This window comes from Ictidomys tridecemlineatus, chromosome 5 (assembly GCF_052094955.1).
Source record: "Ictidomys tridecemlineatus isolate mIctTri1 chromosome 5, mIctTri1.hap1, whole genome shotgun sequence".
In the NCBI taxonomy this organism is placed as follows: domain Eukaryota; kingdom Metazoa; phylum Chordata; class Mammalia; order Rodentia; family Sciuridae; genus Ictidomys; species Ictidomys tridecemlineatus.
Window position 1 is genome coordinate 180,426,216 of NC_135481.1, and position 26,390 is coordinate 180,452,605.

Sequence of the window (26,390 nt, forward strand, 5' to 3'; positions counted from 1 at the left end):
AGAGCTGGGCTTTCACACTCCCACATCACCAGCCCCTGGCTCTGGGCCACCCCAGGGCTGCATGAACTCCCAGGGACCTCACGGTGCTCTAGGCCAGGGCCAGGCCTCTGAGTAAGGCTGCTTTTGAGCATCAGGACACAGAGGACCTGGGAACAGACCCACTCAGGGTCTGAGCAGCAGGGACAGGGCAAGCTCACTCTGCGTGGAGTCCACGTACAGCTGATGGCCCCAGGTGAGGCTCTGAGCGCTTTGAAGATGGGAAAATGAGGCAAGAGAGATGGCGAAAGTAGCCCAGAGTCACGCAGCTGTGAACGTCAGGGCTGGGCAGAGTCCTGGCCCAGCTGAGGCTCCTGCCCGGTTCCTACTGTCCTCTGGGGGGGGAGTGGGGATGGTGCCTGGTGGGGGGGACGGTGGGGGGAGGCTGTCAGCAGGAAGGGAGAGAGGGTAAAGAGACCTGTTTGGACAGAGGAAGAAAAGGAGAGAGGGAGAGAGAGTGAGGGGAGAGAGGGGGAGGGGGGGAAAGGGGGAGGAAAAGGGGGAGGAGGACCACAGAGGAAGTGCGGCGTGGGGTGAGGAAGGGTCCACACTGGGCTCTCTTCCCCTCCCCCAGAACACCCTGGGTCTTTGTACACTGGGTGAACGGAGGCACCTGTGCCCTCAGGCGCTGTTGAGAGACTAAGAAGTACCTGCAGGGCACTGGGTCAGCGTGGCTCACCGCGAGGACTGACAGCCACAGCTGTTCTCCCTGCCGGGCCAAGAGGTGGCAGCTGTGGGCCCAGATGTGAGCTGGGCCTCTGGCCTGGGGGACAGGGCCTGTGAGGTGCCGAGATGGGCGGTGGCCCTGCGAGGGGACCAGCTCTGGGGCACTTTCACCCGCCCTCCAGGGGGTGATTTATTATCCCCCAAGTCGTGGGGAGTTCCAGAGTGGCCTGGTGACTTCTCTGGGTCAGCCTGGCAGAGAGGAGCCAGCGGGATCTGATTCCAGGCCTCCCGGCCCCACCCCAGTGTGTGTCGGGTGTCGGGTGTTTCTTGCTGGTGCTTTTCTCTTTCTCTTCTGGGTGTGCAAGATGGACAGTAGCCAACCTTCCTTTTTTCTTCCCTCCTCATCAACCTGTGTGAAGGGTCCCCAGGGCACCCCTGTGCCAGGCAGAGGGTGTTGCAGGGGACTGAGACTGACCTGGTCTCAGGATGCTGCAGTGCTGCCCAGGGCCCACGGGAGCGTCATGGGGAGATCTGAGCTGAACTGGGGTCGGGAGGGACCCCAGAGGACGGGCTTTGAGCCGAGGAGGGTGAGTCAACAGACGAAGCAGAGGCCAGGGAGGGGCTTGTATTCACACAGGGCAGCAGCTCCTGCCAGGGCTCCCCTCAGGAGGCTCAGTAAGGAGGCTGGGTGCCTGGGGAGAGCCCAGGGGGGCAGTGGTTTTGCCCAGAGCTTGGGAGGCCTTAGGGCCTTAGTGTGCTTTTTTTTTGTACCGGGGATTGAACTCAGGGGCACTCAGACACGGAGCCCCATCCCCAGCCCTATTCTGTATCTTATTAAGAGACAGTGTCTCACTGAGTTGCTTAGTGCCTCTGTTGCTGAGGCTGGCTTTGAACTTGAGATTCTCTTGTCTCAGCCTCTGGAGCCCCTGGGATTACAGGCGTGTGCCTCCACTCCCAGTCTTAGCGTGCTTTTACCAGGGAATGTCTCAGCTGCAGCACGGGGTGTGGGCTAGCCATCAGAGGGGCTGCGGGAGACTCAGGGAGGCTGCCCTGTGCAGGAGGGAGGGAGACGGGCAGCTGGCCAGCACAGTGGCCGCACAGACAGCACGTGGGTCTGCAGCGTGGTGGGCCTGGTGCATGCCTGCTTGAGCATGTGTGTGTGCATATCTGAGTGTGTATGTGACCCTCTGTATGAGAATCTGTGTGTCTGTGTAATGCACGCTCCGGGGTGTGAAGTTGTGGGCGTAGTTGTGTATTGTGTGTGCTTGCAAACGTGTAAGAGTGTGTGTCTGACAGGCTGGGGTGGGCGGGGGCTGGAGGCGTAGTGGGTGGCCCTGCCCACACTAGCTGATCCTCAGGCGGCTACCCCTGGGGTCCTGGGGTCACTGCCATTGCACTGGGGTAGGGAGGCTCCCAGGGTCTGGGGAGGTCCGGGTTGGAGGATCAGAGCTGATGAATGGAGCTGGCTGGGCAGATTGGAGGCTGGGCATATACCTGGATTCCCTGGGCCTCTGTTCCTGGCTCTGTGAAAGGACCTTCAAGACCAGTGCCCAGCAAGGTGCAGGCAGCCAGACCCTTCACTATCTGCTGGTCACACCGCACCTTACACCTGAGGCCCACGTTGGGCAAGGGCTCAATGCATGGTCACCTGGTAAATCAGTGGCCGCTTGGAGCTCAGACCCGGGCCTCCCGTGGTTGCCTGAGACTGCATTCCCAGGTGTCACCTAGAATGCTTCAGCCTGGAGCCTGGGGACGGTGGCCCTGTTACCCTGGTCCATTCCCCGGGCATTTCCACAGAGCGTGAAACCTCACGGGATCCCATCACCGGCGTCCACAGCCGGTCCATTCTGCAGTAGTCCAGGGCCAAGAAGGAGCTTCCCTACCTGCTGGCCCCCACCACTGCCCAGTCAGTCCTTTGGCTGCGCAAACACTTCAGGTGATCCTGTAAAACAAAGGACGGTCATTTCGGGAAGGATTCGACTTCCTGTCTTGGTTGTTGATCAAAATCGGTTGAAGGGCTGCAGCTGTGGCTCAGCGGTCCAGCACGTGCCCACCATGCGAGGGACACGGGGTTCGATCCTCAGCACCACGGACACATAAATAAAGCAAAGGTAAAAGAAATGTTTAAAAGAACTGGGTTGGACGCTCCGTGGGGCCAGTGCCTTGGAGGAGGAGGGTTCTGGGGTGGTATCAGGTCTTGGTACTTGTACCGAGGAGTCCAAGCAGGGGAGACAGGTGGCACTGCAGGGAGTAAGTAGGTAAGGTAAACTGAGGCAGGAAACTGGGGCCAGAGCAAACACTCCGTTAACAAACACCCCAGCTGGTGCTGAACACTCCTCAGCCAAAACCTTGGTAAATAAATACCCCGTGAACAGGGGACACCGGACAGCAAACAGGCCTGGGTAACCGCTGACACCTAGATAGGAGCCAGCCCCTCAGCGGGAACTCGCTCCAGCTCTGGGTCAGAGCAAGACGCTCCCATGGGGGCTGGGGGAGGGGCTCCCCTCTGCTGTCCTCCGGGGGCTGCAGGTTGGGGCCTCCACTCCGGCTCCTTCTGCCTGCCTTACGCCCCGCTGGCTGCGGCCGGAGCTCTGCTCTGGACCCCGGGCTCACAAAGGGAAGATGAAAGGCGGCTGGACAGCGAGATGCATTATTTACCTCACCCAGCCTCCCTGAGGGGCCTCCAGTTCCTCTTTGTGTCAGAGATGAAAGTCTAGGCAGGAGCGTGGGTGAGCGGTGCCCCTTCTCTCCCGCACCCTCCTTCCTCCTCTCTCCTCCTTCTCTCCTCTGTCCAGCTGTCCGAGTCCAGCGTGCTTCTCCCCTCCCCCACCTGGTGCTCCATCCCTCCTTATTTCTGGATCCTCCTCTTGGCCCAGCGCCTTTCCTCAGTCTCTGTTCCTCTACTGACTTTCCCACTTCCTGTCTCTGTTTCCACCCTTCCTCCTCCTTTCCCCTCTCTTTGCCTCCCTCCCCACCTCCTTCATCATCCTCCAGATTCAACTCAAGCACCACTTCCTCCAGGAAGCCCTCCCAGACCCCCCAGGCTCTGCATATGTCCCTGCGTCTCATTCCCTCCTGGAACCGTGTGTTTTGCCTTGAGAGCCCCTACTTATAACGAATGAGGGCTGATCAGGGCCATTACTGAGCACCTCTTTTCCCGGCAGAATGTACATCCCTTGTGTATACATTTTCCATCGTTCTATCTTGGGTTCCTTGTATTCAGTGGGTGCTTAATAGTTGGTTCTGATAATTGCTTCTCTTTCTACTTTGTCCTGGCTGCCAAGTGCCCCAGCCAGAGGCTCCTCTGCTTGTCTTTCATCTCGCTCCTTGCTCCCCGGCCCCACAGCTCCTCCCTGAGTGGGCCTTGGTTCTCCGCCTGCTGACCTGGGACCCTCACAGTTCCCAGACTGGGGACCAGCACCAGTAAGAGACCTAAGTCCTGAGCCTGACCTGGCCCAAGAAGAGATGCTAGGCATGACCATCCTTTGCTGAAGGAATAAAAGATACAAAGAAAAAAAGACTTTGGCTTCTGGTCCCAGGCACCCCCTGCTCACCAGACCCTGGGACCTGCACCACCCTGGGACCCAGGCAGGTTGCTTCATCTCTGAGTTTCTCCTCCATCTGGGAAGTCGATGGGAAGATGAGGCTGCGAGACATTCCATGGGAATGTGTTCTGTGGGTCACAAAGTGCCTTGGTGGTGGCTGTGGCTAGCAGATATTAGTTTGACACCTTCCTCCCATTGGGCTACCTGGTGTTAAGGGAATAAAAATTCAGTTTGCAGCCCCTGGGAGCCCAGACTGGGGGCGGGGTCCTGGGGCTGCTGGGGAATGGGGTCCAGGGAGCAGAAAATTGATTTTCTTTCTTTCCTTTTTTTTTTTTTTTTTTTGCAGTGCTGGAGATTGAATCCTGGAGCTCACACATGCTGGGAGAGCACTGTACCACTGAGCTACGCCCCCCCCCCTTTTCATTTTATTTGGAGGTAAGATCTGGCTAAGTTGCTCAGGCTGGTCCCTGACTCAGCCTGCTGAGAAGCTGGGATGACAGGTGTGCACCACCTCACCCAGCAGAGAAAGTTGATTCTTAAAATTAAATCGATTCCTGTGTGGATTATTGAGCACCTACTGCGTGCCAGTACCTACTCTGTGCCAGTAGCTACTATATGCCAAGCAGTGTGCAAGGCTCTTGGGCTCCATCAGCAAACAAAGCAGAGCTCTGCTCCTGGATTCCAGTGTGTCCTTCACCTTCCATGTATGAAGCAGCTAGGCATTGAGCACCTACTGTGTGCAGGCCCAGTGGCGGTGCCAGGATAGGGCTGTGAACAAGATTGGCATGGCCCTTATTCTCGCCAGCTCATGTCAAGAATGCTCTGATTTGTCTAAGGAAGAGACTGGGGACTAGGTGACTCACCCAAGGTCATCGGAGCTAGAATGTGAAGGAGCAGGATCGACACCCAGATCTGTCTGCCTTTGGGGCCCCAATCCTCTGGCACCTGGGGTTCTACCTGTCCTCTTTCCAAGTCTTGGTTTTCCTGTCTGTGCTCTGAGTAACCTTGGAGACCACTCAACAGTGTGGGTCAGGAAGGCACATGGGACAGTGGAGGTGGGGGCACCGGTGCCCAGGCTCACAGCCCCTCTCAGCCAGGTCAGCTCAGCCTCTGCAGAACTTTCACTGCCTCGGAGTCCAGAGCTGGTTATTTTTGGCTCCAAATGACTTTTGCATCCATTTATTTGCTGCATTTTGATTTTGCATTCAATTTCTGGTCCATTCATGGAGTTTGCGCTACCTGGGGGACGCGAAATTGAGGCAGCCAGGAGTGTGGTTTGGACGCGCTCGACAGCTCCCACTCCTTGGAGGGAGGAACGCTTGACTGACTCCACAGTGGAAGGGCTGGGGCTGGCAGCTGCTCACCACCCTGGCTCTAGCCAGAGTCAGCAGATGGGCCTGCGGAAGCTGGGCTCCTCAGTGCATGCAGTCCATCTCCAGAGCCCATGCCGTAGCCTCAGAGCCTGAGAACCCAGCTCAGAGACCAGCTTCTCGGAGCCCCCCACCAGCCTCACCCCACCCTCACACACATCCTCACCCCCACCAGCCTCACCCCACCCCACCCCTGTTGCCACCCTTCCTCATCTGGAGCCCCTGTGTGCTCAGGAATTTTTGATGACTGCATCTCCACAGGCCTTGATTGTTGCACACCTGGCTTTGTCATGAGCTACGGAGCCTCATCCAGGAGGTGGCTATGGGTCCCCAGAGCCCAGCTCAGGGCTTGACATGAAGGGTAAGTACCAACCATGATCATTCTCCTCAGGCACCCTGCAGAGGTGACAGAAAGAACAGATGAGTGAGAGCTGCAAACAGACTTTGGGGTTCTGAGGGGCAGGGCCGTGTGATGACACTGAGAGGTGACATGACTTGCCTGAGGCTACACAGCGATCATCAGCAAGGTCTGCGCTGTCTCCCCCCCCCCACAGTGTCAGGCAGGGACTGGTCCCCTGAAGGGCTGGAGGGGAGCCAGGATGGGCTGCCTCAGGACCTCCATCCCCAGCCCACAGCCTTGGGGAGCTTGGGGGAGACGGAGTGTGCCATCTGGGGAAGGGGCCCCCTGACGGAGCCCATATATCACAGTGGCGGCTGATACAGAGAGACCAGAGTGATTTTTCTTCATGGTTTGCAGACAAATGAGGTGAACAGAAAATGGATGGCAACCTTCAGCAGCAAGAGGCCCAAGGCCCAGGGAGCCAGCTGCAGTCACTCGGGCAGCGGGGAGCACAGGCCACCACCCCAGCCACCCCCACTCCCACTCCAGGCTGGGGTTCCTGGCACAGGGCGGGAGGCAGTGAAGCTCAGGAAAGGGGGTGGTGGTGGGGAGCAGGAGGAGGGAGGGTGTGGGGGGGGGGCCTCAGCTTCCCCCCGGTTCAGTTAGAGGCCAGAGACTTTGAAGGGAAGCATTAGAGTTTCATACAACTGGGGTTTCTGGGCCTCTCCTTGTCGCTGCAGAATCTTGGGGCAAGACAGAAAATGGACACAGCCCCAAAGGTGCATTTTTCTACTTCAAAACTGTCCTAGAACCTTGAGGCTCAGGCAGTGGAGAGTCTTAGACTCTGCAAAGTTTATTTTCCTGGAAACTCGGGTGCCTCACCCTGAAGGCACTAGGGACCACTCTCCACCCACCGGCCCTGCGAAGAATGTGACTTCCTTGGTTCTTCAAGAATGCCAGGGAATTTCCACTTCCGCCCCTCCCACTCGGCTGTCTGTGCCCCCACGTTTCCTCCTCTCAGGGCTGGGTTCCATGGCCGGGGGACACCGGCCGGAGAATGGGGCGGGATCAGTGGGCCCCAAAGAACGGCCTCCTTTTCACGAGTATCATTCGAAATGTGGGATCTTAGAATCTCAAAACCCCAAAACAGCATCACTTCATTCTCATCTCTAAGAGGATGGATAAATAAAGACCAGTGAAGTAATAAACAGGATGCACCAGCTATAGGAAATTCATCTGAGCCACCCGTATCGACGTGGGTAAATCTCAAAGCCATAATGGTGAGTAGGGGGACGAAAGGCAAATTAAGAATTTGGCTGATTTGGTACCATAGGTATAAATATCAAGAGCCTAGCCACAGTATGGACACACTCATGAGCATGCATTAAATAGTAAATCATGCCGGGTGGGAAACCCACACACCTACTCCCCCGAGACTTTCCTTTTTAGAGGGAAAGGAGTTGGAGAGAAGGAGAAAGAACTGGGTCTGAAAGTAGTATGTGGAGGAGGGCCCAATTGTCCTGCAACAATTTGCTTCCTGGAAAAGGTAATAAGGGATAAAAGATGTGCATGGGTTTTGAATGCAGCTGTGATTTATGTGCGTGGGTTTGAGTCTGTCAGTTGCGTAGGAAGTTTTCTAGGGTGGAGTGGTCTCTGACCCGGCTGAGGCTCACTTCTTTTACCTCCTATTCCATTGCTACAATTTATGTTGCTTGTAGCTGGGGTCTGTTCCTGCTCACTGCAGGGGAGCTTTGCACTGAGTCGAGATACCAGAAGAGGCAGATCCCCAGACCTCTCAGACTCTGCTGGTGGAGTGCAAATTGATACAACTACATGGGAAATCAGTTTGGCAGGATCTCATGAAACCCAATCGTCTGCAATTCCACGCCTAAGGTCAATCCCCAAGAGAAACCCGTACATACATATATATATATCTACACACACACACCAGCAAACGTGACCGGAATGCTCATAACAGCTCTGCCCGCAATAGCAAAACCCTGGAAATAACCCAAGAGTGGATGAATACATTTACTTGCTGACAAAATAAATTTTTAAAAAGAAATAAATGTTAAGAACTGAAGCAGGTCAGGCATACTTTTAATATAAGTTAAAACTGGAGAGAGGGCACATTGGGCTGAATTGTATTATTCTTTGGGTGTTTGGAGGAACTCATAATAAAAAGAGATGGCATTTTTAAAAATCCTGAGTTGTAGCACCTTGGACTTGGAAGACGTGGGATCTTTGGTGTCGGGAGCAGGTGGAGGTGATCTGGTACCTGGGCAGCCCCCAGCCCTTGACTGTGTGCCCCCTGCAGTGGGATGGCTCAGAGCGGAAGATGAGAGCAAGCCTGGGGTGAATTGGGTGGGGACACAGACGTAACCCTCTCCTTTACAAACTGCACACAAGGAAGGGAGATGGCCTGGTGTGGCCCAGGGAGAGCTGACGGCAAGGCAGGGGACCACGAGGGGCCCCAGTGGCTGTTAAAGTGGTACCAGGTGCCCTGCTGGGAGCACTGCCAAAGGCCTGGACAGTTGTCCCTGAGCACAGTGTGGTGTGGAGTCCATCCTGACAGGGACACGGGAGGCCCAGGCCATTAGGCCAGAGAATGTTCTTCCTCCAGAAACTTGTCCTGTTCACCAAGCCCCTTTCTGGCTTATGATCCAGTCCCCCTACCCCTCTGGGTCATCTGTCCCACAAATCTCTTATTTTATCTAGGGATGCTGGAAGTCAACCCCAAGGTTCACACATGCCAGGCAAGTGCTCCGCCACTGAGCTGTACCCCAGCCCCCTTCTCTCTATCAGCATGTTCCAGGCAGATGCATGCCTGAACACGGGACCCTGTGCCTACCTGGGCGTGTGCCTGGTCTGTGCACACGTGTCTAGTTCCCCCTCGGTGAGTTCATGTTGCACCATCCTTATTGCCAGATGTCTCCCAGCCCCTTCCTGCTTCTCTGCTCCCCTCTCCCTCCCTCCTTGCTCCAGGTGGCAGCAGCAATAGCTGGGGTGGGGAGATTCTGCAACCTGGAGCCGACCCTGCCACCCCACAGCACGGATGAACATGTGGGAGTCATTGGGGCTGGGATTGTGGCTCAGAGGTAGAGCATTCCCCTAGCATGTATGAGGCACTGGGTTCGATCTACAGCACCACATTAAAAAAAAGAAAATAAAGATATGTGTCCATCTATAACATATATATATATATATATATATATATATATATATATATATTTTTTTTTTTTTTTAAAGAGAGTCTATGCTTCAGGTTCTGACTCCTAGATGGGTGAAGTAAGGACTTCCCCAAATCTCTTCTTCTATAAAAGCCATGAGAACACTGGAAAAACTCTTTTTTTTTTTTTTTTTAAGAACTCTACTGACTGATCTTTAATCTTTTTTTAAATTTTTAAAAAATTTTTTAGTTTTCAGCGGACACAACATCTTTGTTTGTATGTGGTACTGAGGATCAAACCCGGGCCGAATGCATGCCAGGCGAGTGAGCTACCGCTTGAGCCACATCCCCAGCCTCACTGGAAAAACTCTTGAATACACTTTTTTTGAAATGTGGAAATTAACTAAATGCTTTACAACAAACTGAGAGAGTGTGGAAGCTCTGAGCCCCTTCTCAACACACCTCCCCCCAATGCATCGCCTCCATCCGCTGTTCGTCTGCACCCTTTGTAATACCCCTTAAAACAAATGGGTGACATGCGTGTGTCCTCCAGTCCTGCAAACCTCCCTAGCAAACTAATCAAACCTGGTGGGGGTGGGGGGAGTTTGTGGGAACCCTGATTCATGGCCAGTCAGAAATGTAGGTGACAACCTACGACTGTGACTGGCATCTGAAGTAGAGGCATCTTGAGGACTGAGTCCTAACCCGTGGGATTTGACACTAGCTCCAGACAGAGTCGAAAACTGAATTGAATCAGAGGACTCCCCGTTGAGGTCCATGTGAAGAACTGCGGGGAGAAATCGGCACACCTTTTGGTGGCCCGGAGCACAGAAGTAGTCAGTGTTGTCAGAACGTCGTAGGAGAAATTGACATTTTTTCCTGTATCACCAAAGCCAAGAGTCTTGCCACCATAATAACTGTGAAAACCAGCAGCCTAGAGGGGACAGAACAGGTGTGGAGTTTCCCTAAGACTCCATCCCCAGAGAGCTGTCATTACTCCACCTGTCTGGCAGCTCACTGAGAAGCTTCCTCTCAAAGATTCGTCTTTATTGTTCCTGAATCAGAACTTACACTGTGAAACCCCCTCTATCCCCAAGGACGTTTGCTGAAAACCACCAGTGGCAACTGTTTAACATCGTGGCTGTCTGAGATAGTATTAACCAATACTTCAGGCTAACTTTTTTTTTTTTTTTTGAGAAATGGGTGGAGGACTTAGAAAAGCTCCAACCTATTCCCAGTAATCTAGAAGATCATGTCCATGTGTGTGCCCAGGAAAGGCATGAAAAGGCTACAGTCCTCCCTCTCTGACTGACCTGAGTCTTTCCAGATAGGAAGGAAAAACTAAGCGGATTTTTTTTTTTTAGTTGTAGGTGGACCCAAAATCTTTTATGTGGTTCTGAGGTTTGAACCCAATGTCTCACGTGTGCTAGGTGAGCACTCTACCACCGAGCCACAACCCCAGTCCCCTAAGGCAGAGTTTTAAACTCTCCCAGCACACACAGAGCTCCTGGGCAAAGGTTGTAAGATTTGTTGGCTTTAGGCATTTAAGAAAATCTTTGTCTGATCACTAAGCTCACTAAAAAAGAAACTTCCATGGGCAGACAAGACAAAGAATGCAGACTTCACAGAATTAGTCTGGGAAAGTCAGCAAGCAAGCAAACGTCAGCAGCAACAACTACAGCAAACAGAAAAACTATAAGCTTATAAACTCGAGGGGGGTGCACTGACTTCTAGAGCCCCATGATGTATTATCTGAAATGTACAGTTTAAACTAAAATTAAGAGAACATGCAAAGAAACAGGAAAGCATGTCTTATACAAAGGGGGCAAAGCAGCCCACAGAAACAAACTGCTCCTGAGGAAGCCCGATCTTGAACTTAAAGAGTTTAAACCAGTTGTTTTCAATATGATCAGAGAATTGAAGAAACATATGTCTAAATAATTGAAGAAAAGTGTGGGAATGATGTCCTACAGATAGGGAATATCAACAAAGAGAAATTATTTTTTCAAAAAGTAGATATTCTAGAGTTGAAAAGTACAATAACTGAAATGAAAAATTCTTTCCATAATAGATGGAATGACTCTATAGAAGATCCAGAAGAAAAAGAGATGTGAACACGATGGGTTAGCTGTGCCTAACCAACATCTGTGGACTATTTCATCCAACAACATCATTCATTTCAAGGACTCATGGAACATTCTCAGGACAGATGGTATGTTAGCTCACAAAGCAAATCTCATAAGTTTAAGAGAATTTGAATCAAACAAAATATCTTTTCTGACCACGTGGAATGAAATTAGAAATCAATAATGAAAGAACTTTGGGAAATTCTCAAATATATGAGAATTAACACAATACTAAATAATTGATGAGTTAAAGAAGAAAACTAGAAAAATATTTCCAGATAAATAAAAATGAAAATCCAACATACCAAGACTTACAGGATACTCCTGATGCACAGCTTACAGGAGATTTTATAGCTATGAATCAACCTATATTTTAAAAAATAAATGATGTCAAATCAGTAACCTAACCTTCCCCCATTAAGAAATTAGAAAAAGAGGGCTGGGGTTGTGGATCAGTGGAAGAGCACTTGCCTGGCACGTGTGAGACACTGGGTTTGATCCTGAGCTTCACATAAAAATAAATAAATAAAATAAAGGTATCATGTCCATCTATAACTAAAAAAAATATTTAAAGAAATTAGAAAAAGAGCACTGGGAATGGAACTCAGTGGTAGAGTGCTTGCCTAGCATGCATGAGGCTCTTGATTTAATCCCCACCACCACCACAACAGAGAAATTAGAAAAAGAAGAAAAACAAAATTAATTTAAAGTGAGGAGAATGAATTATTGAGATGAATTAATAAATATCAGGGATGAACTAAATAAATGAAGATGCCACTAGGTTGGGAATAATAATAATAATGAACCACAGAGGGTGTTGGTGAGGATTTGGAGAAATTGGAAGCCTTGTACATTACTGATGATGGAAATGTAAAATTGGTCAGCCTCTTGGGAAACAGCTGGTCAGTTTCTTGAAAGGTTAGACATAAAGTTATCATCTGGCCCAGGAATTCTGATCTTGGGTCCGACAAGACAAATGCAAACACATTTTCACAGAGAACTTGTTCATGTATGTTTATAGCAGCATCCTTCATAATAGCCCAAGGGGGGAAAACGACCCGAATATCCATCAGCTGCTGAATGGCATGTCCACAGGCCACAGTGTCATTGAGTCATGAAAAGGAAGATGGTGATAGGTGCCACAAACGATGGCCCTTGACACCATTATGCTAAGTGACAGAAGACTCAAAATGCCATACACTATACGAGTCCATTATATGAGATCCAGCATTAGGAAATCTATGGAAACAGGAAGAAGGTTAGTGGTTGGCCAGGACTAGAAACAGGGGAAACTGGCGTGTGGCTGCTAATGGGTCTGGCCTTCTTTTTGGGGTGATAAATATTTTCGGGGTTAGATAATGGTGATGGAGGTGCACCTTTGTGAATGTGCTAAGGATGCTGAACGTACCCTTTAAAGGGTGGATTTTATGGCATGTGAATCCTATCTCAACAAAGTGATTGTTCAAATCTTTCCCAAGTCATTTCCCCCATTTCTCATGCACACCCATCAGAGACACTAGCCGCACATAGGTGGACATAATATTTCATTATATCGAAGACTCCACTAATCCTGTCCTTCCCTGTGTCCCTTTTGGACAGGCCCCACCTAAGCTAATGGTGCTCTGTGTTTCCGACTAAGGTGTCTCCTGGGCGTGCTGAGCCTGGAAATGAGGGGCATTCAATGCCCAGGAGTGGTTCTCCCTCCACCAGTGACAAATACCCCAATTTCCTTGATTCTGAAGTGTGTTCCACATGGTCTCTCAGGAGAACTGGGCATCAGTAGAACCGAGGCCCAAGGACCCCTGGTGGCAACTCACTCATGAACACAGTGTCCTGTCTCCTGCTTTCTGGAAGAGTTAAAGTGTGAGCACGTGTACCTCTGTGCTTTCTGGTTGAGAACTGGCGTGGGTGTGTCTGCACACCTGCCATTGCTTGTGCACGCCTACCTTCCAGTGCAATGTGCCCATCACTAGCTGGTGAGTGGCAAAGGGTCCACGCAAGTGGAGCTACTCGCAGGGGGCACGGGGCGCTCTCCGGTCTGTTTAGGGCGTGTTTGTGCACAGGCCCTTGCCAGCAAGGTCAAGGGAACCCAAGGAAAGCCCTCCGCTGCTCTCTGATGATTAGGAGCCTCTTGCTGGTGGCACCGGGGAGGTGGGCGGGATGTGCGTCCTAATAACAGCCTGCCGCCTGCCCCTCTCCCTTGGCTGATGCCCGTCTGGAGACAATCTCATCAGTCTGGCCTCAGATGTGTGTTCTCTCTGATGGGAGGCAGCTGGAGCGGCTGTCACAGGGGCTGGCTGGCAAGAGCGGGAGCCTGCGGTGGCACCTGTCGGCAGCACCCTGTAGCTGTCCTGGCAACGGCTGCTGGGAGCCAGGAGGAGACGCCAGCAGCCGGGAGGGGGGTCCGGGTGCTCTTTGCTCCACTGCTCCCTGACCTCCCCCCTAGCTCCTGGAGGTCTGCTGACCTCACACACCCCGCCCCGTGCACACCCGGCCTGGGGATGGTCTCCATCAGGTCACTCTGGCAGCTGCCCCCCACATCTCCACTCAGCCCTCCTGACCCTCTTCCATGCAGGGACCTCTCCCTCCCCGGGGCCTGCTGGCAATCTCCTCTCTCAGAGGGCCTGTCCTCCTTCCTCTCTGTCCTTTCAGCTCTTCTGCACTGCAGGTGGCCAGGAAGGGAGGATTCTGGGGGATGCTGCCCCTGCCTCTGACCACAATGTTAGAGGTTCAAGGAGGGAGACCAGGCAGGCTCTGGTACCCTGGGTCTGGATCCTAGGAAGGCCACTCTGTGGGTGTTAACATAGGACCCTGGCTGGTGACCGATGGGGACGGGGGCCTGGAGGATGCAGGGAAGGGCCACCTGGTCTCCCAAGAGTAGGGACATCTGACCCTGGGGTAGAATGATGAGGTCCCAGAAAGGGGCACAGGGGTCAGGACAGGGTTGCAGTTCAGCAAGATCTGGAGATCAAACCTCATCCTGATTGATCCCCCGAGTCCTGAAGAGATGGGAGCTCCCTGGACCAAGGTTCAAATCCTAGCTCCTCCATTTATCTGCTGTGTGACCGAAGGCAAGTCACTTGACCTCTCTGAGTCTCAGTTGCCATACTTATAACATGAGGTCAACCTAAGCAGATGATGTTGGGGAGGGCCTAGCACGAGAGGGAGATGGCAAGCACTGGTTCCCACCTTGGGGAAAGAAAGTCACAGCTCTCTCTGCTGGGGCTGCCAGAGGCCAGCTCAGGGAACTCTGCCAGGGCCAGCTCCCTGCTGCTGGTAGCCAAGGGCTCTTGGCATCACTTTCCCTCCTCCTGGTGTGACCCTGAGCAGGTCATTTCACCCCTCCCATCCCAGCTTGGGTCCCCTAAACTGGAGATGTTAAGGGAGCCCCTGTCACGGGTCGTTGGTGAGAATGAGGTGCGGTGAACTGCGGCAGGGAGCGAGGCCCTTGTTAATGGCTACGGATACTAAAGCTAATGCTGCGGAGTCCTTGCTGGGAAGCACCCAGCCTAGTGCCTGGTGCTTAGTGAGCACCCAGTACTCCCAGCCTGTGATCAATGACTGCCACGGCGGGATGACGGTGCCTGCTCTGTGCCGACTTCACACCAGGCCTTGGGAGAGAATAGGAGCTGGGCGCAACTCCAACCCAGAGCACCCAGTCCGGGGTGGCAGAGGTGGGGGGGGACAGAAGCACCCCAAAGTACAAAGACGGAGCCAGACCAAGGCGGGTACCGGAGCAGTTCTGAAGAGAAGGCTTCTGGGGACTTGGATGCCTGGGAGCGCAGCAAGTTAAGCTAAGCCTATTGTCATCCCCTGGGCGCCAGGGACTGTGACGGGCCTGTGTTGTCTCATTTGAAGCCCCTAATAGCTCTAGGCAATGAAGGCTGTCATGCCCGTTTTATAAACGAAGAAATGGAGCCTTAGAGAGGTGAAGACACCTGCCCAGGGTCACTCACCCAAGCCTGCGTCTGAATTCTGTTACCTGAGCTCTGAAGCCACTTGCGCTTCTGCACTCGGCTTGAGGGTGTCACGCTGTGGAGTTGTGGGGAGGGCAGGTGCAGGCATGGACCGTTCTGGAAGCATGCCAGGCCCTGGGTGGGGCCCTTTGCCTACCAGATCACATGCAATCCTTACAAGAAGCCCTAGGAGGTAGACAGTATTATCACCTCCATCTTGCAGGTGGAAACCGGCTCCAAGTGCTCCACACTTGGCTCAAGCAGCAACTAGAAAGTCCTACCGGGATCTGACCATGGGTAAACCAATTTCCCCAAGAGTGGTCTAATGTTCTGACGCTGTGGGCGTGTCCTGGAAACAGGCAGGGATTGTCTGGTGTGGCTGAATGTCTGAGTCCTAAAAGGGAACCAGAGGATGCAGCCGCTGGGACTGGATTTGGGGGAGCTAGATGCCCATTCACCCGACAGACAATGGGGAGCCACTGAAGGTTGTAGCGTAGGGGCATGGCAGGGCCCTAACTGCATCTTTCCAAAATTGATCTTGTTGCAGCCCTTAGGATGAATTGGGGGGGGGGCGGTGGGAGAGGCAGTGGGAGCCCCACCAAGACCCAGCACCAGGTGATGCTGACTTCAGATGACAAGTGATAAAGACAAAGTGGCCTTCTGCTGGGGTAGGAAAACAGAGAGCTCAGCCCTGAGAAATAGCCGGGGCCAGGGCCATTAGCCTTATCAAAAAGCTGATTGCTCTTAGCAAAGTATTTAATACGATTTCCTGCTATTAGGGCCCAAACCTGGACCAGCAAGATTATTAATTCTAAAGATAATCATTAAGCTGGGCGGACCGTATTTTAATATATGGCAACAGGCACGCTATTGTCATTTTTCCCTTTCTATCTTGATTGCGGGTCACCCAATTAGAGCTGGCTTCCAATGCCCCTTCCTGGAGGTAGGGAGATAAGGCTTAATGTCCTCCAACAAGAGCTATCGGCTGTGACGAGAGGCCCATAAATATTAATAAATCTATAATTAGTCCTGTGAAAAGGGGATCAATCCTGGAGCAGGTTCCGCCCATTAATACTAGAAACCACTTCTTCTTCTTCTTCTTCTTCTTTTTTTTTTTTTTTTTTTGTGGCTGGGAAAGAAAGACTTTTCTCTTCCAATCGCCAAACTCTTCTTTGTTCCGAGCAGCTCTGTCGGATTTCCCAGACTGATCTGTGCCTTCTCTGAGACACTACCATGGGGATGGCGCGTGTACCTAGAGGGCTCCTGGGGACAGAAGGAGGCTTAGCAGAGGTGGTGACGAAGGTCGGGCCCCCGTGAATTCATCTTTATATTTTAATATTTAACAGAAATTGTTTTCTTAAATCACTGTATTTCAGAATTTCAATGGAAAGATTATCCTTCATATAAAATTTTGAGTGGGACAGTGGCCTGGGCAAGGAGGCTCACTGAACTAGAAGGCACCCAGAGATAGGAATATGTATTATTTTTCTATTTGAAATTGTTTATTGAGGGATAACAGTTGCTATCGCTTGGATCTGGAATGTACCCCAAGGGGGCCATCCATTAAAGGGTCGGTCCCCAGCTTTGGCATACTTGGGGGTGGGGTGGGACCTTGGAGAGATGGGGTCTAGTGGGAGGTCTTTGAATCACTGGGGTGTGCCTTCAAAGAGGATTGTTGGACCCCAGTCTCCTCTTTTTTTTTTTTTTTTTTTTTTCCATTTTGCATACTGGCCGGGAAGTGAGCAGCTTGGCTTTACCACATGCTTTTGCCATGACGTGCTGCTGCCCCACCAAGGGCCTCAAAGTAACCGGCCGGCCCAATCATGGACTGGATCCTCTAAAACTGTGAGCCAAAATAAAACTTTTTTTTTCATCATAAGTTGATTTTCTCAGGTATTTGTTATAGTGATGTGAAGCTGACTGACACAAACATGCACCCAACACACAAAGGTTTACCCGCACAGTTCAAAGGCTTCTTATGGATGGACGGATACTTGTGTACCCACTCCCCAGGCAAAGCTTAAGTTTCCGCGACCCAGAAGCCCTCTGGTGAGCTTCCCAGTTCAGGGCCCCCAGGGGTAACCACTCCTCTGACCTCCAGCATCATAGACACAGTTTGTTCTTCAACCTCACTGGAATGGAACCGCACAGTAGACACTTGTGGGTCTGGCCCTCCTTCCTGGAGCTTAATCTAGTGCATGGGGAAACTGGGGCGCTCCTGCCTTGAGCAGAGTGGAGCACGGTCCGTGGGGAGTCCCCCTGGTTCTCCAGCCAGGAGGAATCCGGAACAGTGTCCGAGGGGGATCCCTGAGCTCCCAGCGGACTGGATAAGGGATAAGGGGTCTCCGCAGCGGCTTCCCCAGGCCCGGACCGGTTCCAGCCGGCCCAGGGCTGCGGGGCTGTTGCAGCTGGCCCCCCTCCCCTGCTCCCCCCACGCCCCCTCCCCTGCTCCCCCCCTCCCCGGCCCCCTCCCCTGCTCCCCCCCCTCCCCTGCCGGCCGCCCGCGCCGTGATTGACGCGGTAATTGGCGCGCGTAGGCACCGGGCTAATTGAGGTCGGGCTGCGATGGCGGCGGCCGCCTGGCGGAGGCGGCGGTGCGGGGACCGCGTGCGCTCGCTCCCCCGCTGGGCCAGGTGTGGGGGCGGGTAGGGACAGGAGGTGGGTGGACCGGCAGCCCGTCCCTCCTTTTTCCATGCGGAGGATCCTCCCCAGGAGTGGGCGGCGTGGGGAGGGCCACTGGCCCCTCCAGTTTCTCGGGGATGGGAGACTCACTCGGGGTGGGAGCGGGGTTAGGGTCCCTTCTGGATCCCCTGGCACGGGGGGCGGGGTGGAAGGCAGGGAAGCAGCTGGCGATCGGTCCTGGCCTCTTCTAGCAGTGGGGGAGGGGGAGGGGGCTTGGCAAACAATCCCTCTCCCCTCTGAACCTCCCTTTCATCCATTCATTCGTTCAGCAGTATTCATTTATTGAGTGCCTTACATGTTTGAGGCACCGGAGAAATTGTTGAAATAAGACAGAGGTAGCCCCGCCTTCAAGAAGATGACAGCTGGTGGGGTGGGGGCGCACAGCCGGGCACAGCTGGGGCTGGGGGCTCTGCAGGACGCTGCCTGCAGGGAGCTCCTTCAGATGGGCAGAAAGGCACAGTTGCGCCCAGGCCTGAGGGACAAGGACACGCTGGGAGTGTGTGCCTGTGTGTTTGCCCCGGACAGAAGAGGTCTGAGAAACAGGGTGTCCTGGTGTACCTGTCACTCTGCACCTTGCTTGTTTGGACAAAGGCAGAGCCGTGTGGGTGCTTGTAGTTCAGTGCATCCATCTTGCCTGTGGGGTTTTTTTTTTTCCCCTCCTATCACTCTGAGCTGCTGCTAGGCAGAAAGCAGTTCCAGAAGGGTTTCTGAACCCACCACTGGACAGGTGACTTCCCAGTTGGTTGCAGAGCATGGCTTGGTGAGATTGGGTAGGAGCAAGACAGCTCAGGCTGAAGGCTGGCTGCAGACAGCTGGTGTGAAGAGGATCTTGCAAAAAGAATGCAGGGGGGAAATTTATGTAGCCTTGCAGATAAGCCCCCCCCACACACACATACACACTTACCCACCGAGTAGTCAGGGAAGGACTTGAGTTGGACATAAGAAAGGGCCTGAGTCCATCTCCACTCAAACTCAGTGTAAACTTAGGGTGGTCCTTTCTCCTTTCCATCTGCAGTTATGTGTGTGTGAGAAAAAGACAAGATCAGTCAGCTCCATCTTGTTCTTCTCTGTGTTTTCCTGGAATCTGTATTTGTCTGTTTGGCATCTATTAATCACAGGGCCAAACTAACATCCAGAGTTGTTTACATCTGCCCCGTGGCCCAGAGCGAGATGGAACTGCTCCCAAACATCAACGTGTCATTTCCCCTCCCTTAAGTCCACGCAGGGCCAAGTCCCCAGCGACTAGAGGCAGCCTCTCCACTGGGAATGGGAGACCAGCCAGCCCTGAACTTTTCGCCTGCCCAAACCTGGTGCCTTCCCCACGTGGCCCCTGTGTGGCATGACATGCCCCCTTCTTTGGGGAACTGGAAGTCAGAAGTTCCTTCCATGCATTAGCCTCTGTGTGCTGTCACTCGGTCACCTTCATAAAGTAAGACCCTGGCACAGAGTCGGATGGCTGTGCCATGTCCCTTAGAGGCTGCCAGGAGAGGAGAGGCCGGCCACATTGAGGGATTGGGTGTGGTGCCACAAGTCCCCTCCCTGGCCACATCTGGGGGAGAGGTCTGCTCCTCCTTACGTTTCAGAAAACCCTGCTCCTAAGTGCTCATCCAGCCCCAAGATGTGTTTTGGCCCCCACCTCGGTGCTAGGACAGACTCAAACCCGTTAAACTTTGTGTTTTCAAAGGGGGTTCTTCTCGCATTTGCTCTGACAACTAAGGAGGCCCATGGACCCATTATTTGCTGATCTTTCTCAGCCCCCTCACCTCCTGTACTCTCTTGTCACCACTGGAGCTAGAAGCCTGTAAACCACACTGGCACCAGGGCCAGGTGGTCCTGCCAGCAAGAGGCCCTGGCAGGAGACTGAACACAGCGGCAGCACCAACAGACAGCTTCAGTGCACTTCAGAGAAATATGGGCTCCAGCTGTGTCACTGGGTCCAGTGGTGACCACATGGGCAGTACCTGGAGCGGCTCGGCAATGAGTGCTGGACTGTGGGCCCAGCCTGGAGTGGTGGCAGCTGCTTGGAAACCGGGTTTCTGTTTCCTTTCATTCTCTGGCCTCCCCCCACCTCTGGGCAACACCTTTGGAATAAATTTCATGCATTTGATCCCTCTTTGCTCGAAATATCTAGAGTGGTTTCTGTTTTTGTGGCTGGACAAGTATGATATACTATGTACCTTGGATAATTAAAAGGGTATGAAATAGACCTCATGCCACCTGGACATGAGTGCCATCTGGCCACATGGGAGTAGAGTGCCTGGTTTTAGGAGGGGGACAGCTGGGTCTCCTCTGCGCTGGTTAGAAGCAATGAGGGGACAGGACTGGGCTGGAGAAAGTCCTGGGGTTTTCAGTAATCCTGAGTTGGGGGTAGGGTGCAATAGCTTGGGGGAAGTTGAGACTATATTCAGGGTAGAACCTTCTTGGGTTCCATCTTTTCTTAACCTGAATGATGGCACCAGCCCCCTTACAGGTCTCCCTGCCGCCGGTCTTGAACCCGCTCCTGTTCATTTTCCACATAATGCACCAGTGAAGATTTCAAAAACCAATCCAACCCAGTGTCCACCCACAACCCTCCAGGGCTTTCTGGTGCTCAACATCTTGAACCTGACACTATGGCCTTTCCTAACCTGACCCCACAGGCCTCCCCAGCTTCTGCATGCTTGCTCCTTGCCTCAAGGGCTGGGTTGCCATCTAGCTGCTCGGAATTTGCCTCAGTTGATGCTTACAAAATACCTACTGTGTCCCCAACACGGCTAGGCACTGGGGAGTCGGCAGTAGACAATTCAGACCAAGTCTCTCCCAGAGGGCCTAGTCTCTCTCTAGGCCCCTGCACGTGGTGTTTCCCTCGCTTGGAACACTTGTGTGATGGTTGGGTTATGAGGTGTCCCCACATATCCCCTGTGTCTGCGCAGGACTGTTTGGGGGTGACGTGATTGGACTGTGAGAGCTGGAACCCAGTCACTCCAATCTAGTTTGTCTGTGTGGACTGAAGGCAGCTGCAGACAGCTGGGCGGGACTGGAGGAGGTGGGTTCATGTTCCTCCAGGTCCCTTCCCCCTTCCTTCCCTCTGTTTCCTGGGTGCCATGAATGGAGCAGGCTCCTCAGTTCGGCCTCACCTTGGGCCCAAAGCAGTGAACTCAGACGGCCAGGAACTAAACTTCTGGAACTGCGATCCAAAAGGAACTTCCCTCCTGTGAGTTGCTCTTGTCCGTGGGTCTGGTCACAGCTGACGGACACAACTGGGGACCAGCTTTCCGCCACCTCCCTCACTCTGCCTGCCAGGTGCCACCTTCGAAGCTCACCCGGGGTGGGCGTCCTGAGGAAGTCCTCCTGGACCCTGACCACGCTCCCAGGTCCTTCAGATATTTCCTCTGGGCTCCTTCAACCCACTCAGCTTCCTCTGGCCCCAGATGTGGGTCTCTGAATCATCGCTTGGTCACACAGAGCTCCTGGAGGGTGGGACCGTGTCTGATGTGGCTCTGTCCCTAGACCTAGTTTCTGGCCCATGGATGTGTTGAATGAATGCGGTTCCCTGCCCCAGAACACCAGGAAAGACCTGGTTACACTGAGACCACCCGGGTCCTGAAGGGGCTTCTAGAATCATCTTCGGCGGAGATGAGAAGATCCGGGGTAGAACCTTCTTGGCCTCCGTGGTCTGGCCCCCTGACCTCTCCAGTCCCGGCTGTGCTTTCCCAGCCCAGATCCAGCCTTTGGAGGCAAACTGGATTTTCGCTTTGGGTTTGGCCAGATCCTGGCTGTGTGCACTTGAAAAATGACTCCCCCTCTCTGTGACTGCTTCTTCCTCATTAAAATGGGTTGGACGATCTCCGCCTCCCAGGGATTTGGTGCCGATACAAGGAGACGACCAGGTGAGACATGCAGCTCGAGGCTTGGGCCGGAGTCAGAACCCCGTAGGTGGATGTCTCTATCATTATCACTTAGGTGGGGGGCAATGGGGAGCCAGGGAGCTCTCGGCAGGGGTGGGGTCAGGGTCTGGAGGTGGCTGGGGCGGTGACCTGGACGCCCTGGAGTAGGCTGGTAATTTACATAACTGTCAAAATCAGCTTGCTAGTGCTTCTGGCCAATGGCTCTTGTAAAAATTTTAGAGTGAAATTTAAAAAAACCCTAATTTTCAGAGTAAATTATAAAACATGAAGCAGAAAGAAACCGGGGAAGCAGTTCCCGTCTCGTGAAACCAGTTTTCCCAGTGACGACCGTGGGCTGGTGAGAAGCTGCTTCTGCAGGGTCTTGAGAGCATCAGGGTCAAGCAGCTGGAAGAGTCACAGACGTACGTGTGGTTTCAGAGATCTGAGTTTCTAGATTCAGCCTCTTTTCTTTGAGATCCAGCTTAAGTGATGCATGCACACAGCTAAACTGTCCGTGGTTCCTAAAGACAGGATGGAAAGGCCTCCATCCCTGCACGAGGGCCCCGGCCCCTTCATGCCAATAATAATTTGTTTTTTTCTCTCCTGAGAATTCCCAAGTCTGGATGTGCACAAATAACCCTTTTCTCTCCAATATGGTCAGTATGTTATCTTTGATGCTATATCCAGGAGGTCTCTGCCTATTGGTTCTTTTAACGGCTCTGGAACAATCTGGTGTGTGGATGGACCATGATTGACAGCCCCTATGGATGTAGGATTTGGCTGTTTCTTTGGTGGGAGGATGATGGTTAAAGGGGACAGAAATTCTTGATACCAACAAATTCCCTCCTTTTGGGGAGACATGAGGTCTGGATCCCCCTGGGTCGCTGGCTGGTTTTGTGTGTTTCTGTCCAACTTCTGTGTTTTGCTTCTAAGAGTTCACACTTGTGACCTTCAGGGACCTGTCCTTCAGCTCTGGGACTGTCCCGTCCATCCAACCTGTCTGAAATGCCCGGATGTTAGGGCCAGCCTGGGGGACTTAGTGACAGTCGGGTGCAGGAGTATGAAAGTCAGTTCCCTTACCTTGAGGTGAGATAAACTCCCAGATGTGAGTCATAGTCCAGAGCTCCTAGTGGCATCTGGCTGAGGCTGGGACTTTGCCTAAAGTCTTCCTGGGGTGGCAGCCTCTAAGACACCCTCCGACACTCCTCCTAGTATTCTGGGTAATGCCCGCCCTCTGGGTGTGACGTCACTTCCGGACTAGGTTATTAAAAAGCCCGTGGCTTCTGTCTGGGGGCCTCTCTCTTGGCTTGTCTCATTCTAGGGGAAGCAAACTACCAGGTGATGAGCTGTTTTAAGGAGCTGTTCACGTGGCGTCTCAGGCTGGTGGCTAGTGAGGACCTGGGGCCACTCGCCTGAGTCACAAGAGTGAGTTTAGAAGTGGATCCTCCCCCAGTTAGGCTTTGCGATGCCTGCCACCCTGGCCAGTATCTTCATGGCCTCCTTTTAAGAGATCTTGAGCCAGAACCACATAGCTGGGCCGCTGCAGGATCCCAGGCCCAAAGAATCTGTGAGCTAATAAGTACTCTCGTTTCAGACGCTGAGCCTGGGATCACTTGTTACGCAACAGTGACTAACTGGTGCATGACGTGCTTGTCTTCCCCCCTCCCCCTTCCCTGTGTGGTCCCCCAGCCCCTCCCGACTTCTCTGGAAGCCATCTCTTAATAACCCACTTGCTCAGGAATTCTTGTCTGCTTCTGGGGAACCCAGCCCAAGGCACTCCTGGGGAGTTCAGGCCGATAACACTGGAGGCATTTACCTGGTACAGTCTCCGTGGACCGTGGGCCGCCGACTTTAAAACTCCAACATGGTCTGAACTGGGCAGGCCAAGATGCCTCGGATCCCACAGAGAGATCACGGCAAGGTCTGTGTTCACTCTGGGCCTCCGACCCTGACCCGATGACTCCCCGTCAGCTCCCCGGGACCCCTGCCCCGCTGCCTTTGCCCAGCCGGTCCTTGCCCCTGTTTGGTCCTTCCTGGAAATCCCAGGTCCTCAACACCCGCCCTCCAAAAGCAGCACCTAGCCTCTCCACCCAGAGCATCCCCCCTCCTCTGACCTCCCTCTGTCTTTTTGTGATGGCTTTTCCCCAACTTCTCATTATTTCTGCTCAAGTGCTACCCTTCTGCCTGCAGTAAGAGTTCTTTGCAGGCCGAGGCCCACCTCACACCTCATTACACTCATTTATTTTCCTATCTGCCTCCCCAGCTGAATTGCAAGGCCTCTGAGGCCCCCGCTGTATCTCGTTTATCATTATATCTACACCGTCCCCCGGCGCAGCACTTATCACACAGTGCATGCTAATAAATGTTTGTGGAATGGATGGATGAACTAATTACTTAATACACATATCCCTGGATCCCTCCACGGAAGGACGCAAGAGTTGGTATAAATTACTCAGACCTTTTGGATTTTGATTGACAGAAACACAACTCAAGCTGGCTTAAGCACAAGAGGGAATTTAGTGATCTAATCCCTAGGAAGCCTGAGCAGGCTTCAAGCATGGCTGGATCTAGGAGCTAAATAAGGTCGGCTGCTCACTCTCCCTCTCCCTCTTCCTCTCCGAGTTTTCTCTTCATCACCACGGGCAAGTGCAAGTGCATTCACAAGATCTAATCACTTCTCTCTGAGCCTCCGATTCTCTCATTTGTAAAAAGGAGAGGCAGTTTAGTCTGATGAACTCTAAGCCTCCTTTGTAGTTATTTAAGGTCTTCAAGGTGATTCAAGTTCACTTTCCCATTTTCTAGTTCAGAAAAACTAAGGCCCAGAGAGGCCTGTGATTTGTTCAAGGTCATCCAACCAGTTAGGGGTGGGGCTGGCACATTGTTTGGACCTCCATCCTTTATGGACAAGAGGACATTGTCATTTTGGACACAGAGAACTCCAGAGAGAAGGGCCTTGGTATTGACTGAGTCGCCCCTCCTCTCTGACCCCGCCCTGGCCTACCACATGCTGAGGCTCTTGGGGTCCTGAGTGGTCAGGTGACTCTATCTCTGATACCCCCAGATCAGGAGTTGAAAGTAGCCCCACCTCTGGGCCACTGAGACCCTGAAGTCACTTCTCATCAGAGCTTCTGCTAGATGTCCCACCCAGAAATGGGACAGTAATAGTGACCGCGAGCTCTACCTTCTGCGAGGACTCCAGGAGACGAGTGGACACTCCCAGCACGCGGCCTGGCAGAAGGTGACAGGGTGGCGACTCGTCTCAGTTGTTCACGTGGTGTCTCAGGCTAGGGAGTGAGTAAAGTCCCAGACCTGCAGAGGGACACCCCGGGGCCTCTGTGATCCATCTGTCCGATGAAGGTGAGGATCTTGCCTGGTGTGCCAGGGCCCTGGAGGAGCGCCAGGGAGCGGAGACAGCCTTGGTCCCTTTGTGGCCGGCACAGCAGAGGAAGGTGTGCGGACACTAGCTTTCTGTCTTTGCCTCTGGGCATTCCCAGGTCACTCTTTAGGTACCCCCTGTGCTATTGGACACTTTAATCGTTTTCTTTAAGACAACTTGTTTGTTAAAAATAATAATAATAATAATAATGGGGCTGGGTTTGTGGCTCAGCGGTAGAGCACTCGCCTAGCACGGGCGGGACCAGGATTCGATCCTCAGCATCACATAAAAAAATAAATAAAAATAAAGGCATTGTGTTGTGTCCATCTACACTTAAAAAAATAAATGTTTAAAAAATAATAACAACTTCAAATTAAAGCATTTAAAAAAAATATGGCTCATCACTTGTTGGTTATACCAGTTACATATTTTTAATTTTCAAATACTACTCGAAGCAAATCCAAAATTATTCAAATAAAAACCTTGGACCCTGAAACACCCCAAACCGAGGGCTTACACCAGGAGTGGGTCTGGCATAGTTTGTTAAATAGAGATCCTGGCCCGGTGCAGTGGTGCAGGCCTGTAATCCCAGCAGCTGAGGCGGGAGGATCGGGAGTTCAGAGCCAGCCTCAGCAAAAATGAGGTGCTAAGCAACTCAGACCCTGTCTCTAAATAAAATACAAAACAGGGCTGGGGATCCCTGAATTCAAACCCTGGTACCCCCCAACACCTGCCCTAGCCAAAAAAAAGGGGATCCTCATTCACCCCTGTCCCTGTGTCCTGCTGTAACTTTTGGTTCAGGGAGGAGCGGGTACTGAGCTGAAGTCACACAGAGGCTTGGCTGCAGGGGTTCTGGGATGCGGAAACCAGACTCTTCACTGTTCCTTTGCTCTGGGGCATGAGCCTGCGGGGGAAGGAGGAGTGGGAGCGCCTTCTGCTTCTGGAAGTCTCCTTCATACTCGGATCCTCACCTGGAAAGCCCTTTCCCCTCCGCTGTACCAGCCAACTCCTCTTCAGCCTTCAGTGCAAACAGTCACTTTCCCCAGGGACCACCTGTGGGACAAGCCTGACTCCCTCCTGGGATACCCCAGCCCAGGTGGCGATGATCCATTTGGGAATCTCTCTCTGCACCCAGACCAGGAGGCCCTCAAAGTCAGAGCCAGGCATGATTTATTTCTGCCATCAATGTGCATCCTGGGGCTGGACACCTAGGAGGCCCCAAGCAGTTCTGGTTAATTAGGGGAAGCCGAGGACACCG